Source organism: Alexandromys fortis, unplaced genomic scaffold (assembly GCF_014885135.2).
Source record: "Alexandromys fortis isolate MF-2015 unplaced genomic scaffold, M_Fortis_MF-2015_v1.1 scaffold_52, whole genome shotgun sequence".
In the NCBI taxonomy this organism is placed as follows: Eukaryota; Metazoa; Chordata; class Mammalia; order Rodentia; family Cricetidae; genus Alexandromys; species Alexandromys fortis.
The window spans coordinates 8,560,301-8,577,327 of NW_026067929.1; the positions used below are offsets into that span (position 1 = coordinate 8,560,301).

At 39.2% G+C, this 17,027-nt stretch overlaps 1 protein-coding gene across 1 annotated transcript in view; it reads left to right on the top strand.

Moving 5' to 3' along the window:
* The window catches only part of Fbxl7 (F-box and leucine rich repeat protein 7), a 304,870-nt gene that overhangs the window by 188,215 nt on the left and 99,628 nt on the right, over positions 1–17,027 (top strand). The window lies entirely within an intron of this gene.

The following is a 17,027-nucleotide window of genomic DNA, read 5'->3' on the forward strand; positions in this document are numbered from 1 at the left end:
ATCACCATTTCAGACTGAGGAAGAGTTAAGAGCCAGTGGCTGGCTGTTTTGCTTTTCTGACTTCAGGTTGTACCCAAGTTTCTGTCTCTGAGTTGTTATTAATCATGCTACAAAATACTTCCCAGCTTTTGTGGGCTGAGTACTTTGCGGTTCTCAAAGTCTATCCTGGCACTTCCTGCTCCAAGGATTCTTTCTACTTCATTGTTCATCTCAAGCTGTTGGCCTTTTCTGACCTACTACAACCAGGCCAATAATAAGAGGTAATATCTGAGGGTTTTAAAGTTGATTAGATAAAAAATTAAAGAATGGGAAAATATGATATCTTAGCGCATAGCAGGAGGATTTGCAGTTATTTCAGGGACCATTTAGTGCCCTGCCCACTATACTCTTTTATAACTTCATTTTAGCAGATTGTTTTTATACATCTATGGATATGTGCATCCCTAAAATTAATATATTGCAAATTATTCATCCTAGGGAGTTTTGAGCATCTTCATAGAGCATAGTTCTTCTCCAGTGTCTCAGAAAAACACCTCGAAATGTGTCCTCAGTTTAATCAAGCTTCCTTTGTGCAGAAAAATGTTGGCTTTAGGGCAATGTTATTTTTGCTGCTCTCGGAGTAAGTCTTGTCCCATTTTGTCAATGCAATTCAAGAAGTACACTCTTCAGCATCAACAGACTCTTGGACAAGAATCAAGAAATTGGACAGGGGCTGGTCATTCAGCTAAACAGACATATGTTCCTAGGTGATACCCACAGTGATGCTTAGATTAGTTGCTGACTCAAGAAAATCTACATGAACTGATAACAAAGTCTCCATGAGGCATTATCTGTCGAGAATCATCTTAGTAATATCAATTGAAGGAGGAAGGCCTGCCTACCATGGGTGGCATCTAACCTAGGTAGGAGATTCTGAACTTTATAAAGGTGGGGGAAAGAAGCTGATTATTGATTATTGAATGATGGAGGTGGGTCTTGTAATAATAAAGAAACTGCCTCGGCCCTCATAGGACAGAAAATTAGGTAGGCGGAGTAGACAGAAGAGAATGCTGGGAAAAAGAAGCTTAGTGAAGGAGTCGCCATGATGCTCCCACTCCAGACAGACGCAGGTTAAGATCCTCCCTGGTAAGCCAGCTCGTGGGCTACAAAGAATATTAGAAATGGGTTAGAACAATATGTAAGAGATAGCCAATAAGAAGCTGAAACTAGCCGGGCCAGGCAGTGTTTGAAAGAATACAGTTTCCGTGTAATTATTTCGGGCATAAGCTAGCCATGCAGGCGGCCGGGTGCCGGGGACGCAGCCCTGCCGCTCCTATCTCAACAATTGAAATATTCCATCTGACATTGAAGTCAAATATTCCCCACGATCATTTTTAAGTTTAATCAGAATCTGATTATTCACTTGCCAAAGTAAGCTCTCAAAGAAATAAGTGGTCTTCCAAAAGAACAAAGTAGGAGATGTTAAAAAGTTTATTGGATTCACTAGTCACAAGCACAGCACTGGAAGAGAAAGAGGATGAAGAGAAATGCCTTGGTTTCTGTTCCTGTTGTGGTGGTGAAATGCCCCGACAAAGAACTTAAAAGGGGAAGGGTACAGATCTTCCTAGAATAATCATATGTAGTATGAGTGTGATCTTCTCTGGATGCTGAGGAACAGCAACCAGCCTTGGGTTGAAGGCAGCTCTCTACACAATTGAAATCACCTGCCTCTTCAGGATGCGGAGTTGCGAGCCTGTGATGGTTAGCAGGCTACTGGGGTTAAATGCATTCTATTAATGAAATTTTGTAAGCTCTTTGAGACTTTTGTTGAAATTTCAAATAATAACAAGATGTATAAAATAAGGAGCAAGGCACCATGGATCCAAAAACTTAATGTCAATGGTGTTTTTGAAACCTGAACTACTCTAGTGATATACAGAGAGAGAATTAGAGAAGGCTAAGTAATTTACGCGTAAGTGTTCATAGCTACCAGACACTTAATGGCATGATGGTAAGGTAAAAGAGTAGAAGATGCGACCTTGTTTTCCTCCAGGAGAGCTATCTCCTTTAGTCCCCTGGATGCATGTGGACAGAGGTGGCTTGGCTCGGAGGTGCAGAGCAATCTGCGTTTTCATTTCCTTTCAACTTCTTTCTGCTTTTGTTGTCTGAGTTAATTAATTTTTTTTTGAAGTTGAATATGCTGCTACAACTTTACTTCGGCTCAGGCAAGGTTTATATAGTCTTACAATCAAGGAACTTGGCAGGGGTCTACATCATCAGGTCATAAAATAGAAACAAAAAGAACAGCACAGTTGCTTATAGATGATCTAGTCTAAGTATCAGATTGTGGTCATTGCTCAAAGGCATGATCTAAGAGTTCTCTGAAATCTGTCTCACACCACCAACCACATCTCGGCACATTTCCTGATTTTCAGAATATGGGTATCTTCTTGACCTCAAGGGCCAGGGTCCCTTTCCCCTGAGAAGTATGCTTCATACAGTTCAGTGGCACTTTGATATTTATTAACTACACATGGCTTCCACCAAGTTTTATACCAATACTCTAAAGCTGGCTTCATGGTTTTTTTTTATTGAAAAAAAAATTCCGCCTCCTCCCCGCCTCCCATTTCCCTCCCCATCTCCCTTTTCCCTCCCCCTCCTCCCATGTTATTTCCTTTTCATTTTCTTTATATTGAATTGTTGATGTCTCTCTGGGTACCAAGACTATGACAGTCTGGTGTGCAGGGAAGAGAATAACCATCAACAGAGACCCTGAATTCTCAAGATGCCCCTGTGCCCTCTGTCTGGACCTCCCGATTCTTTTTAACTTTGAAACTGGTGACGTATAGAACTGATAAGATTTTTTTCTTCCAGTTCATGAAGTCTTTTTCTTCCTGGGCTGGAACAGCATTATCATTTGTTTAATTTTTTTCTCCCATGTAAGATATCGTTTAAGTGAATCTTACATGGAAATAAAGTGTTTTGAATTACTTTGAAGTGCTACAGTGTGCTTTAACATGTTCCCGGTACTAACACAGAACAAATGAACTTATTGATTGCTCCGCTGCAAATGACCCCTAAACATAACAGCATAGTACACCACACATTTTTTATCAAATAAGATTTTCTATGGGCCAAGAATCCAGGTCTGGCATGGTTGGAGCCTCTGCTTCTGATCCTGAAGGTGTCAGGTTTACTGAAAAATGATCTTTCTCTGAACTGTGTTGTTGGCAATGTGCAGTTGTTCGCAGACTGTTGGAGGAAGAGGTGAAGTTCTTCTCTGGCTGCTGGCCAGTTGATGATGCTCACTCAGTTCCTTGATGTGGGATCCGTACAGCATGGCAGCTTACTCCATCAAAGCATCCTTGGGAAAGTCTTCTGTTAAAGTGTCAAGAAAGGACATCATTCCACCTTTGCCAGATTCTGTTTCCAAGAAGCACATGTGTAAGCAAAGCCACAGGAACATGACTGGCAGGAAGTGGGGATCAGGAAGAGCTATCTTAAGAGATTACATATTACAATCACTTTATGTTTTAAAAATTATTTATTTTATTTTGTGTGCATGACTGCTTTGCCTGAATATATCAAAGTGTATCTGAATGCCTGTTGGACTTGTAGACCAGAAGAGAATATTAGATACCCCATGGGACTGGGATTAGGGGTGATTATCAGTCACCATGTGGATGCTGACAAGTGTTCTTTGCTGCTGAGGCAGCTCTTAAACAGCACAATTGCTTTATTGACAACCCATTACAGTCTGAGTATTTAATTTAGTCTGAACAAGTTTCAGGTTTGGGGTTCATTTTCCACCTGATACTCAGGATTTATTAGTGCTGTTAACCAGAATGAAAGACTTAAACTCCATCACTCTCCTCATATGTAAACATAAATCTCTAAAATAAGGATTAAAGGAATGCCACCTTTTAATAGTTGTTTGGAAAATTAATTGAAATAATTCTTGGAAAGCAACTAGAGCAATTAGCAAGCTGATCAATGAATGAAGCATACCAACTGTGACTTCTTTTTTAGAATGTTGGAAAGCTTATAAAATGTTTTTAGATAATTTTAGTTTAACACTTTAGTTGAGATATTTCTAAAAGGCATTATGTTATGTTTCCCAAGAAGGTCATTCTGGATAGAATTGAGTCAGTAACCAATGATCTACACGGACATAATCATCACTTTGGGCTGACGTACAGTTGGGTACTGAGGATCTTGGCATTTGATCGAAAGTGTTCAATACTTTCAATGTTTGCTCCAAACTGCTTCTGAAAGCCTCTGTCTGCTGTCTGTATTTTTGTTGTCATATAATCTTGCAGTAATATTGGCTCATTATTATTTATCTCTGAACTTTTTACCATGAAAGAAATGAGTAGGTATAGTGCTTCAGATTGTAAGATAATGTCCAAATTCATTCTTCTTGCCGTTTCCAGATAGCACTTGACTCAGCATTTGATTACAAATCCTGAATGCCCATGTAGTTTGTATATTCATGACGTGGAATATTAGTTATACCATTTGCATAACCACAGTTACAATTGAGCTCCAAAAGTAAGAGGTTCTTGGCAGATGGAAAGGTTTTATTTTGCTCTGTTTTAGCTTTGGTGGTGGTGGTGGTGGTGGTGTGTGTGTGTGTGTGTGTGTGTGTGTGTGTGTGTGCATGCATTTGTACACGTGCACTGGGGATTGGTAAGCAGAGACCTCCTTCAACAATCCAGTCCAGTCCAATCATGTGTCATTTCATAACTTATACATGAATTTCTGATGTATAAATCCACTCTCTGGACATTTTCAGTCACCTGCAGATACCTCCAACAGACACTTTAAAACGGAAATGATTGGTTCCTATCCTCAGTAAATGTAAATCTACCTACTGCTCTGTATTGCTCTGTGGTCTTTTCCATACCGCTCGTTTTCCCATCATGGTGCTTACGTAACCATCAGTAATTTATCACTTGGTTAGAGATAGGTCAATGCTCTTTGTATTGGTTTTCTGGACCCATGTTTTGGAACCTGCTCTATCAAGTCTACTTAATCTCTAGAAGTCTTTTCTACCCAAAGTTTTACTTTCTATAGTTATCATTACATATAATTATTCACAAGCGAAATAATTAAAAGAAAGTCAAATGGATGGAGCTAGAAAACATCATTTTGAGTGAGGTTACTCAGACCCAGAGAGACAATTATCACATGTACTTACTCATAAGTGGTTTTTAAACATAAAGCAAAGGAAACCATCCCACAAATCACAATCCCAGAGAACCTAGACAACAATGAGGACCCTAAGAGAGACACACATAGGTCTAATCTACATGGGATGTAGAAAAAGACAAGATCTCCTGAGTTAATTGAGAGCATGGGGACCTTGGAAGAGGGTTGAAGGGGAGGGGAGAGGCAGGGAAAAATGTACAACTCAAAAAAATCAAAACAGGGAATTCACTTATGCATACATTTTAATAACAGTTCTTTTTTCAAATTCATTTGAATTATTAACACATAGAAGATTTACAAATTAAGGGGCTTCACTGTAAAAGCTCTTCACCTTGTGTTTCATGTAAGGTTCATGTGTAACTGTTGATCATGGTGTCTCTTCACAGAAATAGAAACCCTGAGATACACGTGTTTACCCTTGTCCTCCTGTACAATGTTTCTTACAGTAAAAGAGGCATTCGATAGTTTTTTGCTCACTTAATTAGTATCACAGGTCTGGCATACTGCCACTGTCGGTCCTGGTTTCATTGCCACAGGTGAAAATGGTTAATAAGTGTATGAAGTCAGGAACCTAATATCCGCCAAGGTCTTTCTGAGTTCTTGCTTCCATTTTCGAATAAATTCATGACTGCTTTGAAATACAACTGCCTCTCTTTTAACCATGAATTTTGTTTTCTCTGGTGTACACTGTCTTAGAATATATCCACTACTCCCGAATATAAATAGGAATTACTTTCCTGTAATCCTACTTCCCTTCAGACTTGGATTTGTGTTTAGCTAGCCTCGTCAAACCAGGGAAATAGTTGAGGCTAGAACTGGTCTAGTTTTCCAATTCTTAGACACTAATGTAGAGATCAATCTGCTAGCAGCATGCCGTATTTTACTCTGATGGACAGTACTCTCTGACAAGAAGGCACTTATCCCCTAAGCTAATTGGATCTTTTAGTTTCCCTCTGATATTAAATCTTTCTGTTTTAAAACTCTACAGTATTCCAGGGTATAGTGGCAGACACCTGTCGTTCCAACAAGCAGGAGGCAGATGCCAAAGTAGTGCTGTGAATTTGAGGCCAGCTTCAGGTTACATGGTAGATTCCGGGACAACCTGGGCTACAGAATAAGATTCTGCCTCAAATGATACATAAGTAAAATAAAATTTAAAATAAAAACCTGTAATTCTCATTCAGAAGGCGGCATGACTTAAGTGACTGTATGGGCATTCTTTCATTCCACAGCTAAAGGGATGCATTTCAGAGTGGGCTCAGTTCTGCTCACTTGAGGTTTGGACTTCTGCCAGGAAGCTGATTTAAGATTCCAGTACTACAAAGCCACTGGCTCTGTGTATCAGCCTCTCCAATCCCCCAAGCTCAAGTAGGCATCTAGTGTCCATTTCCATGTGTATCCTGGCTTCAAGTGAACAGCTCTTCTCTAGGGATAAAGAAAAGCAGAGCTTGTACAACTAGCACGTGCATATGGAAATACAAGATGAGAATTTTAGAGGCACCTCATTATAGTAAAAATAACTTTGAGCAGCTTCCTGGAGATGTTGTATTTCCATTCCGGACTTCATGCCTTGTGAGCTAATTTGCTATTGTTTTCACCATGATCCTATTATTTATTTGTATAATAATGAATCTCCAGCAACAAACATCAGCAGATACAAATGTCTCCATGAGTGAGTTCTTCTGTGACATATACACAGGTTATGAGTCACGTGACTATTCATAAAATTTTTATTCTAAAAGAACAGTAGGTGTTCACAATAATAAATATTTTATCAAGTTTGTCTGAAGAATCCCATAGGACCTTTTGCCACACTTTTACTTCTCTAACATCAAGAACTATTCAGAAGATAAGGTCACCCCTTGATATAGATACCAGCTACATGGGAGGCAGGAATTTGGGGGTTTTATTTTATATTGATAGAGAAGTTATGTTCTTTCATTGTGTATTCAAAACCCTTTTCCCCTTTACAGTCTATGCATGATAAAGTCAGAATCCCGTTATTACTCTACAGAATAACATTGCACCGTTTGCTCACACTTAAGCACCGAAAGAGAGGTTTAATGGAGAGCCAGCAACACAAAACAAAGAAGACAGCCAACCTCAGAGTTTGAATGATGGGAAAGTGTGCTCTTCTGAAATCACTCTGCAGGCCACGGTAGTAACTTCTGTTGTATGGCATAGTACTAGATTCTCCACTGCTGTGAGGCCAGACATCATCCATCTAGGCCTGCATCCCTAGGCAAGGTGACTATAGTGGTGATCGGGCATAAGCTGGATATTGGTTGCACTGGGCCCTGAACATTACAAATATGTATCAAAGAACTTGGATGGATTGATTCATTTGACTTCCATCTCCAGGCGTTCATGTCTCAATTAGTCATAAAAGCAGCCAGTGAGAGAGTCAGGATGAAGCACACAAAGGGAAATGCTCCCAGATACTGACCTATAGTATTGGCATGGTATTTCAACCTGTTTGCCAAACTCATAGATCATTCTGCTTACCTGGACAGACAGACAGCAGGATACAGAGGCAAGGATGGTGCCCAAAGATCCCTTGCTGTGTCCTCCCTGACTTGCCACATGGCCTTTAGCCTTCAACCCTTTCGCCCACCAGCTGCTTTCTCATGGGGAAGGCAGAAGGCCACGGTTTGGATTGCTGAGCACTCTGTATTAGGATTCTCTAATAAATGATACTGGCTCTGTTTAGCTAACTATCAGTATGTCTGTATATACCTTGAATTAATCACCATGGAACTTTTAAAACTGACCCAGTGCTGTAGGTTAATTAATATCTTATGGGGAGAAAAATCATCCAAGGGAAAAATTATGTATTGTGCTGATTGAGATTCAGAAGTTCTTTAATCCTTTCATAAATCCATGTTCCTGTCATTCCTCTCAATTCTGACATTACATCCATTCTTGTAAATGACCATTAAACAAATTAACATAGTCTCTCAGACAATATAGTGATGTGATAATAAAATTCAACATGGCACACCCGAAAGACTTTGAAAGAAGTGACTACTGTAACTCCATCAGGACAGTAAAAAATGTCTTACTTTAAAATCTTGTAGAAAAGCTTAATAACATAGTGAGTGCTGAGGACGAGAGTAGTGGAGAGGAGAAGGAAGTCTAGAGAGGGGGTGAAAGCCCAGAGGGAACTGATATCCGGTTCGTTAGTGTTTAGGTAATCGTAATCTGTTATCCCTGGTATCATTTGAAGTGATAGGAAGAGTCCAAAATGGCAACCCATACACTGCAATGCTTGAAGATATTGCAAATACTCAGAATACCTACCTCATTACATATTGATACATGTGTTATTTCTCCAAACATGTATACTTCTTTAGTCTCTATTAGAAAATTTCTTATTGTGTGGTAAAATAATTGTGTGGTAAAAGGCTTGGTACCTTTTTCAGTGAAGGATTCTCATCTTTCTTCTTTTTCGTTTGAGTGATGGCTGCAGACTGTGTCTTTCCTCTTCCCAGAATTCTCCTGTTCTCACCGCCCCACCTCTACTTCCTGCCTAGCTATTAGCCAATCCGTGTTTTAGTAAAGCAATACAATATAAGTGACAGGGTACAAGACTATTGTCCCATAGCAGCAGTCTTAATGAGCAGAGGTTCAAATGATAATCTGATGTTCAAAGAATTGCTATTAATAATTGAACTAAACATTTCAAATCACTGATAAGGTATACATAGAAATTGCTGTAATTAGGAGATCAAGAGTTGGCCTAGCAATAAAGGGTGCTAACTGCTCATGCAGAGGACCAGAGCTGTTTCCAGTAGTCATAGTAGGCGTCTCGCCGCCTGTAGCTTCATCTTCAAGGGGTTTGATATCCTCTTCTGACCTCCAAGGCACTGTACTCAGCACTCAGATGGCATATCCCCTCTCCCTCCCTCCTCTCTCTTTTCTTCTCTACTCTATCACTCTTCCTCCATACACACGTGCACGCAAGTGCGCGCGCGCACACGCACACACACACACACACACACATACACACAATTTAAAATTGGACCAGAGAAGTGGCTAAGTTATTAAGAGCACTTGTTGCTCTTCCAGAAGACAAAGCACTCACATGGCAACTCAAAACTTCTGTAGCTTCAGTCACAGGAGATATGAAACCCTCTACTGACCTTCATGGCTTCCAGGAACACATGGGGCACATGCATACATGCAGACAAAATGCCTATACAGGTGAAATAATAGGATAAAACCGAAATTTATTTTATAAAAATAAAAACATTTTTTTGAAAACTACATGTTTGAACTCTTGTTCTTGTACCAGCATCTACCTCCTTTAGTGTTTCACATAAGAGTACAACTCAGTGAGACTAAGGAAGCTGTTTTTCCTACAGGTTAGCAAATGAGAACAGCTCTTGCTCTCCTAGGAGAGATCTGAGGTATACTCAGTATATCAATGAGAGTGGCTGGTAGATTGGGTGGCCTGAATCAGTGTCCAGTTCCATTAAATGTCTTGTTCCCATGATGATAAAACAGAATCCTGTCAGTTTGGAAGACAAAGAGTTAAAGAAAAGGGTTTTGTGCACTCATCCCTGAAAAACATGATGGGAAAACCGAGGCTTTGGAGTCAGATACCTTTAAGTTATTGCTGCTGGCTCATGCATTGATGCTCCATCAGCTTTGCCCAGTGACACAGGTCTGAGAGTCTATTAAACTATGGAGAATAATACCCTCTGTTTGTTGTGATTGCAAGCACTAAAGTGAAAGACGTTGGCACAGATCACAGCGTAATTCTGGCCAAGCTCTATATATTAGTGGAGGAACAGTCTGAGTCCCAGTCGTCTTCCATCCTCTCCTCCAATGGTGCCCCTTGTTTTTCTCCTTATTCTCTTGGTTCTTCCTGTTTCTGCTTTTTTTGCAGTCTTGTGAGGCTGGTTGAGTTCTCAAAGACATCAACAGTGATCCAGACCTGGGAATATGCATGATCATTCTTTTCCATGCCTAAGATATTCTGTACTTAAAGAAAATTAAACACAAAAAGGGGGAAAACAGGTCTACAAATAACAACCCTGTATTTGCTTTAACACACTCCCTTCTTCCAATCTGATTGAGTTAGCTTTCATATTTAGTATTATATTCCATACTTTATCCCTAATCTTGGAAATATTTAAGTATGCAAATGAATTTTAAGTGGACTGTATTTTACAGTGCTCAATATTGATTATCATAATATATCAAAGTGAGAGAAGATAAAATATTAAATATGATATTTTATATGTGTGGTATATATGTATGTATGTGTGCATGTCTCTATATATGTGATATCAAATAATATATTCCACCTGATTACAGGGAGTATGTAGATACAACCTATAGTTAGAGAATAACAGTACCTTAGCAAGAGGCATGGATCATCCTCAGGTAGTAAAATTGTGCCCTTTGTTGGCCCTCCCTTTTTAACTTGGAGGTGGAGGCAGGTGAGTCCCTGGCTGTTGTCCATGGTCCTGAATTGTCACAGATGTTTGGATAATTTGGTTCTTTGCCCCTGGAGGTTCAGGGACTTCTATCCAATTTCTCCAAGGTTTCCAGACATTGTGAAATAGAAGAGGAAAAGCGAAGTTCTAACAGGGAATGGAGTTGACAAGATTTACGGCAGACACTATCAATTAGACATGCCCTTTATAGATTGCAAGGCACAGAAGAGAAACAGACTTCTTAAACATTTTAAATAATTTCAATTTTGAAGAAGTCACCACAGCTTGCCACAATGTATATATTGCATAACTGAACATATAGAACACTTGCTCATTCAGCAATGCTATGAGAGAGGAGAGGGAAAAAGGGATGAAGGTAGAAAGAGAAAGGATGGGGAGGAGGGAGTGAGAAAAAGGGTGGGGAGGAGGGAGGGAAGGATGGACAGTTGGATAGTCAGACATTAAGTATCATTTAAATAGTCGAGCTTTTTAAACATTTGTAATTGTTGCTTATAGATGGCAAGTGTTACTTTGTGCAGTTTAGCCACGTGTGCATTCAAAAATAGTTCATCATGGAAGTTGCTTTCTGTACCCCCACCACATACATAGAAAGCTACCAAGGAATCTGGTAGTTCATGACCTTCCTCCTAATTCCAACTCCAGCCCACCAAACACAAACCGCATCTTTAATTACTTGATATTTTCCATGCACCAGATTGTTTTTTATGGGAAACCTCTACACTCTCCAGTGGTGGGGCTGAGTGGGAATCAGAAATTGATTTTGTAAGCAGGGTATTGATTTTCATGAGATTTCTAGGAAAACCTGCTAGGTTCACAAAACTTGTGACCTTTTCACTTGTTTCAACTAATTCAGAATTTCAGTGTGGCCAGGACTTAGCAAATTAAGTCAATTGCCAATCGCACTGTCAAAATGTATTCCGCCATTCTACCACCATTGCAGTCTTTCCCGAGACATACCAGACATTGTGCTTATCCAAGTTTTCACTTGAATACATAAGGCATGAAGAACATCTAATCTTCCAATTTTTTAAAGCAGGAATAAAAACAAAAAGCTGTAACTCATCATGAGTTCTCTCGTGTCAAATGGGGGCTCTTTGTAGCAGCATAACAACAATGACAATGATATTGGTGAACTTGGACAATAAGTTAATAAATCAGAGCCCATGGATATTTGTCAAAGATTATGAAAAGTCAGGAGCACAGATGTCACCCTGCACATGGATTAGTAAACTATGAGACTGCCACTCATGCGTGTGGAGTTAGTGCCACACAGCTGTGCACAATAGGTTTGTTGTCTGCCACCACTGCCCCAAATCCCATTTTGCTCAGGGCACACCTCCATTTTAAAGTTAGTTAATAAAGAAGACTATGGATTTAAGTCCACGTTTCCATGGAAACAACCAATTATAAATGCAATCTGAAGAGGTGGAATGCAACTGCCAAAACTCTCAGGGAAAAAATGATCCGAGTTGGCAACTCTCTAGAAACCCCTGCTAACAGTTTTCTCCAGTTTTCCCTCGCGTTGGCCTGCAAGCTTCTATCTGAGCGAACATCTTGCACCCATTTGCTAAGCACTGCATCTGCAATACATTCTAGAGGATAATTGTGTCTGGATCTCAGCATATGTGATGTTGAGGCAGGAAAAAATTCTCACATTTTTTTGGTTAATTTCTCTCAGATGTTTCTTATAACTTCATGGCACCAGCATCAGCACAGGAGAGAAAAAAAATCTCTCATAATCTCTTTTTATATTTGTAAGACTTGTTTTAAGTATTTCTATGTTCACATGGATAACGATGAATTCTGCTAATATTTATAAAGATAATCATCATAGAACTTGGATAAAATGTACAAACTACTGACTAATAGTTCTAGTATTCGAGTGTCTTGATAAGTCCTTCCCAAACTGTGTATTGTTGTGCTTTATTTCCAGGAAGCTCCATATCCCAATATACCATATTTCCAAAATAAATTAATTAAAGTAGAAGATAATTTATTTAAAAATCCAACTTGTGGATCTCTAATTATTGTTAAAGGAAGTCAGCATAGATGCCACCCTCATAGTATGAATAAATTGAGATACAAGTCATGCTTGTTCACCCTGTCCTTATTACCAGTGACAGAAGATGCTTCTCATTTGCATATCAAACAAACAGAGAAAGGCAAATGGCAGAGACTGACCCGAAGGTCACCATCTTCACTGCCTTGTGGAAGTTGGGACAAACCCTCATCTTATACCTCATGATCCTGGAGTGTTTTGATGCTATGGTTCTTCTTCTAGCTTAAAATTAAATGCACCTGGGTATCAACTTCGATTATATTGAATAATGTGGCTTTGGAATCTTAACTCCAAGATGTTCTTATGCTTGAAACTTGTCAATTGGAACTATATGGATAACATATCCCCTATCATCTACTTTTGCCTCTCCTTGCTTGTGCTTAAGTGAGGCAAAAGAATGAAATGGATAATGCTGAAAAAAATCACATTTAATTAGCATGAAATGGTAAACAGCTGCTGTGTTCAACTCTCGTTAGGACACTGTCAGACTTACGATTACTATAAACATGGCACCATTTTGAAAAATGAAAAAGAAGTTGAATCAAAATTTAAAAGTACGATACATAGAACTTCTGGGGCCTAGGAGACAGGCAAGAATTATCCTTTTAAGGAAACTGGTTATATATAGTTTGAAAAACCTCTACTTATTTCTTTTTAAAAAAATAAATTCCAATTCCAAGGTTGGATAGCTTTTTTCATACATTGGAATGGTACTCATTTGTTCAAGGGGATTACAGCTAATCTAGGACAACACGAATTTATCTTCTATTTGGCAGTGTCAGAGAGAGAAGAAAATAAATTACCGAGTCCCCTCCCCGGCATGAACAAAATCCAACCAAACAAGCCCCTTGAGAGTATTTGTATTTCCTACAATTTGAAGATTTTCCAATATAAATAGTTTGAGAGAAGAAGTTTGTTTTGTTTACACTGTTAAATTTAGCAAAGATTAAATAGGTAAACCAACAAGTATCTGAACTATGCTTATATTTTCCTATTTTATGCCTAATGAATATGAAGACAGTATATTAAAAAGTAAATTCTTAGGACTCTAATGTAATTAGAAACTTCAGTTATCTTTTCTCTACAATGAGTCATTAAAGGATAGTGCAGTTTTAACCTCCCCCTTAAAATATTCCCTGTACTTCACAGAGCTTTAAGTTGACTGGGTTTTTGTTGGTTTGTTTTCATTCTCCTTGCTAGTGGGGAAATAACTTACCTATTTCCTGAATATTGTCATTGCACTTCAGGGCTCAGATCCATGCAGTGGGTCTCATCATGATGTCTTTGGCTGAGTGCGCACACGGTCTTGCTATAAATGGAAGGAATGATGCTGGAGTTACTGTTTCAGCCTCAGTCTCTCTCAAGGAGTAGCTCTGTAGCCAACTGGTTTCCATTGTTTTGTCTCCATTCCACAGTCCATTCTAAGGACTAGCTAACACACAAAAAAGTGCTTCTTACCACTCAGACGAAAACTTTACATGGGTTGAAGTAATGTTGAGTATATGCAGGAGTATTTTTAACTTTTCAATACAGTCAAGCTAATCAGAATTAATGTAACCTTCACAAGTCAGTGAGCCAGCACAATCATTTCATCTGATCTGATCTCATTTGCTTTTGCCCTGTGATACTTGGGAATTCAGAGAGAAACCTAATAGAGAACTAAGAAAATTATTGGAGGTAATGAAGCAAATGGACTTAACAGACAGCTATAGAACACTCCACCCAAGTAGGAAAGAATATACCTTCTTCTCTGCAGCTCATGGAACCTTCTCGAAAATTGACCACATACTCGGTAACAAAGGAAACTTCCACAGATACAAAAAAAATACCAGTGTCCACCTGTGTCTTATCAGATCACCACGGATTAAAATAAAAATTTCTTTTAAAGATGTTTTAAATGTACACGAGAAACCAGAAACTGGAACTGAAATACGTAGACACCATTTGACAAGCAAGCACATGAAAACAGAGCAAAGCTAAAGATATAGGAGTGAAAGGAAGACTGCTTTTCTTTTAGTGGGGAGATTGGCGAATGCCTGCTCTTCTGTGTAGCATTGGAGAGTTAAAAGAGAGGCATTGGTGATACAGTATTGATGGAAAAAATTCAAAGAGGAAACATTCTTGAGAGAATATGGGTGAAATCCTATTTAATTAAAGGCCACCTTTTCCCCAAGAAATATCAATGGATGTTTTCTCAATGCAAAGAGCAGATGCTGGAGTTGGAAAGATGCCTGAGAGTTAAAAGGAGAAAGAATACATAAGAAAGAAGGTTTATAAAAGAAACATTTGAGGCTTCATTTGACACCTGCAACAACAGATCTAAAGAGAATACAAACTTCTGCAGTACGTTCCCCAGAAATCTAAGTAAGTGTGGCCTAGGGCATAAAGAAGGTGGAGAAGCACAACAGTGAGTCTGGGCTTGGGCAGGAACAGACACAGAAAAGACAGCACAAGGGATGTTGTAGGTTTTCCTATGAGGGTAAGATGTAGCCTATTTGGGATTTAGGCTGGGTACGGAAAGAAAGGGAAAGTGTCAGGTGATTGACACATCTTGAAATAGGTAGGGGTGAGTAGTCACATGATGTGATGCTAAGGTGCCTAAGGTGTATCAAGGAGACCAGGGAGTGATCTCAACTCCAATTCCTGAGATTCATGGAAGACAGAGAAAGCAGAGGAATGGGTGTGAAGAGGCCAGCCAGGTCTTGTTTAAAGTGCATATAGTGTGAAGAGAGCGTTCAGCAACGTAAATGGGAAGCAGGATGTATGGAAAGTGGATTGCAGACTCCAAGAAGCATGAGAGGAAGGCCTAGCAGTGGACAGAAGGCCATTGGCTGTGTGAAGCAGGAGTCAATTGTCCTTTGGAATAGGGATGAGAACTGCGATCACTTTCACTGGAAATCTGAGTTCTTTCCAACGGCCAAAATAAATAAGGATGTGGAGAAAGTAATGGTTTCTTGTTGTCAGATGAACATTTAGTTCTAGCCTAACAACTTCCAGTATTTATCTTGGTAATATTGTTCCCTGGAAAGTCTATGCTGCTACGGCAGTTCTGGGCCATCACAGTCTTCATCTCTTAATAGTCGTCATTGCTTTGGCAGAAGGTGCTCTAAAGAAAGGACAGTGCAGTACTTCTCAGTCACAAGATGAAGAGCTGAGTGTGCCAGGACTGTGTCAGCAACCTTGCTGGGAATCTGTGGGCACATGTTACTGCTTCTCTGGAGCTTAAGTTTCACCTCACACAGGAAAATTAGGACCTATCTGGCTTGGATTTTGTTATTGTAACAAGGTGTGTATAAGATGTATTTGTAGCAATTTGAAATATTTTTTACTTTTTAATTATGTATATGTGTCTGTGTAGAGGTATATTATCTTGAGTGCTGGTACCCTTAGATAGCAGAGGAGGGTTTGGACCTTCTGAAGCTGGGGTTTCAAGCAGTTGCAAGCTACTGAACATGAGTACTAGGAACTGAACCAGTCTTCTGTAAAAGTGACAGGTGCTCTTAGCACTGTGCCTTCTATCCAACTCTGTCTGTAGCATTTTTGGGGATACAAACTGTTATTAAGAATAGGCTCTATGCCCAGTAGTAGATGGCCAATCTAAACTCAATGGAATCCTCAGAGACTCTTTATTTAATAATGTTTCAGGGTGTATATTCTTAAACCTTACATGTTCTTTGCATAGATTGATGATAGGTAGGTAGGTAGGTAGGTAGATAGATAGATAGATAGATAGATAGATAGATAGATAGATAGATAGATACATGATAGATTTCTGATAGATGATAGATAGATCGATCGATAAATAGATAGAAAGAAAGAAAAAAAGATAGATGATAGATAGATAGATAGATAGATAGATAGATAGATAGATAGATAGATAGATTGATTGCTGAGGCGGGGAGAATGGCTCCCTGATTTGTGTATTATGGGATTCCTATGTGTGCAAATGTGTGTCTCTCTCTGCGTCTCTGGTGCTTTTACTTCAGCTCTTTTTCTTCTGTTTGTTTATTTTGGACTATTCCAGGTTTTTTGGTTATCTTTTTTATTGTATTATTATTCCTTAGATAACTATTCCATACCATAGAATTGGGCATGTGGAAGCAAGACTCTATCTTTAGTAGCACAAATCTGTTTAGTTATCACAGTAGAAAGTAAAGTGGCTTATGGTTACAAGGTGGGAAGGAAACCCAGTTTACCCTCTATAGCTTTGACTGCTTCATTGTTCCAGACATTTTAGTTCTCTTCAGTGGTTTTTCTTGACAAAGGGCTGCAGAAACACTGTGAGAAGAAAGAAGGAAACAGAAGCATCTTCC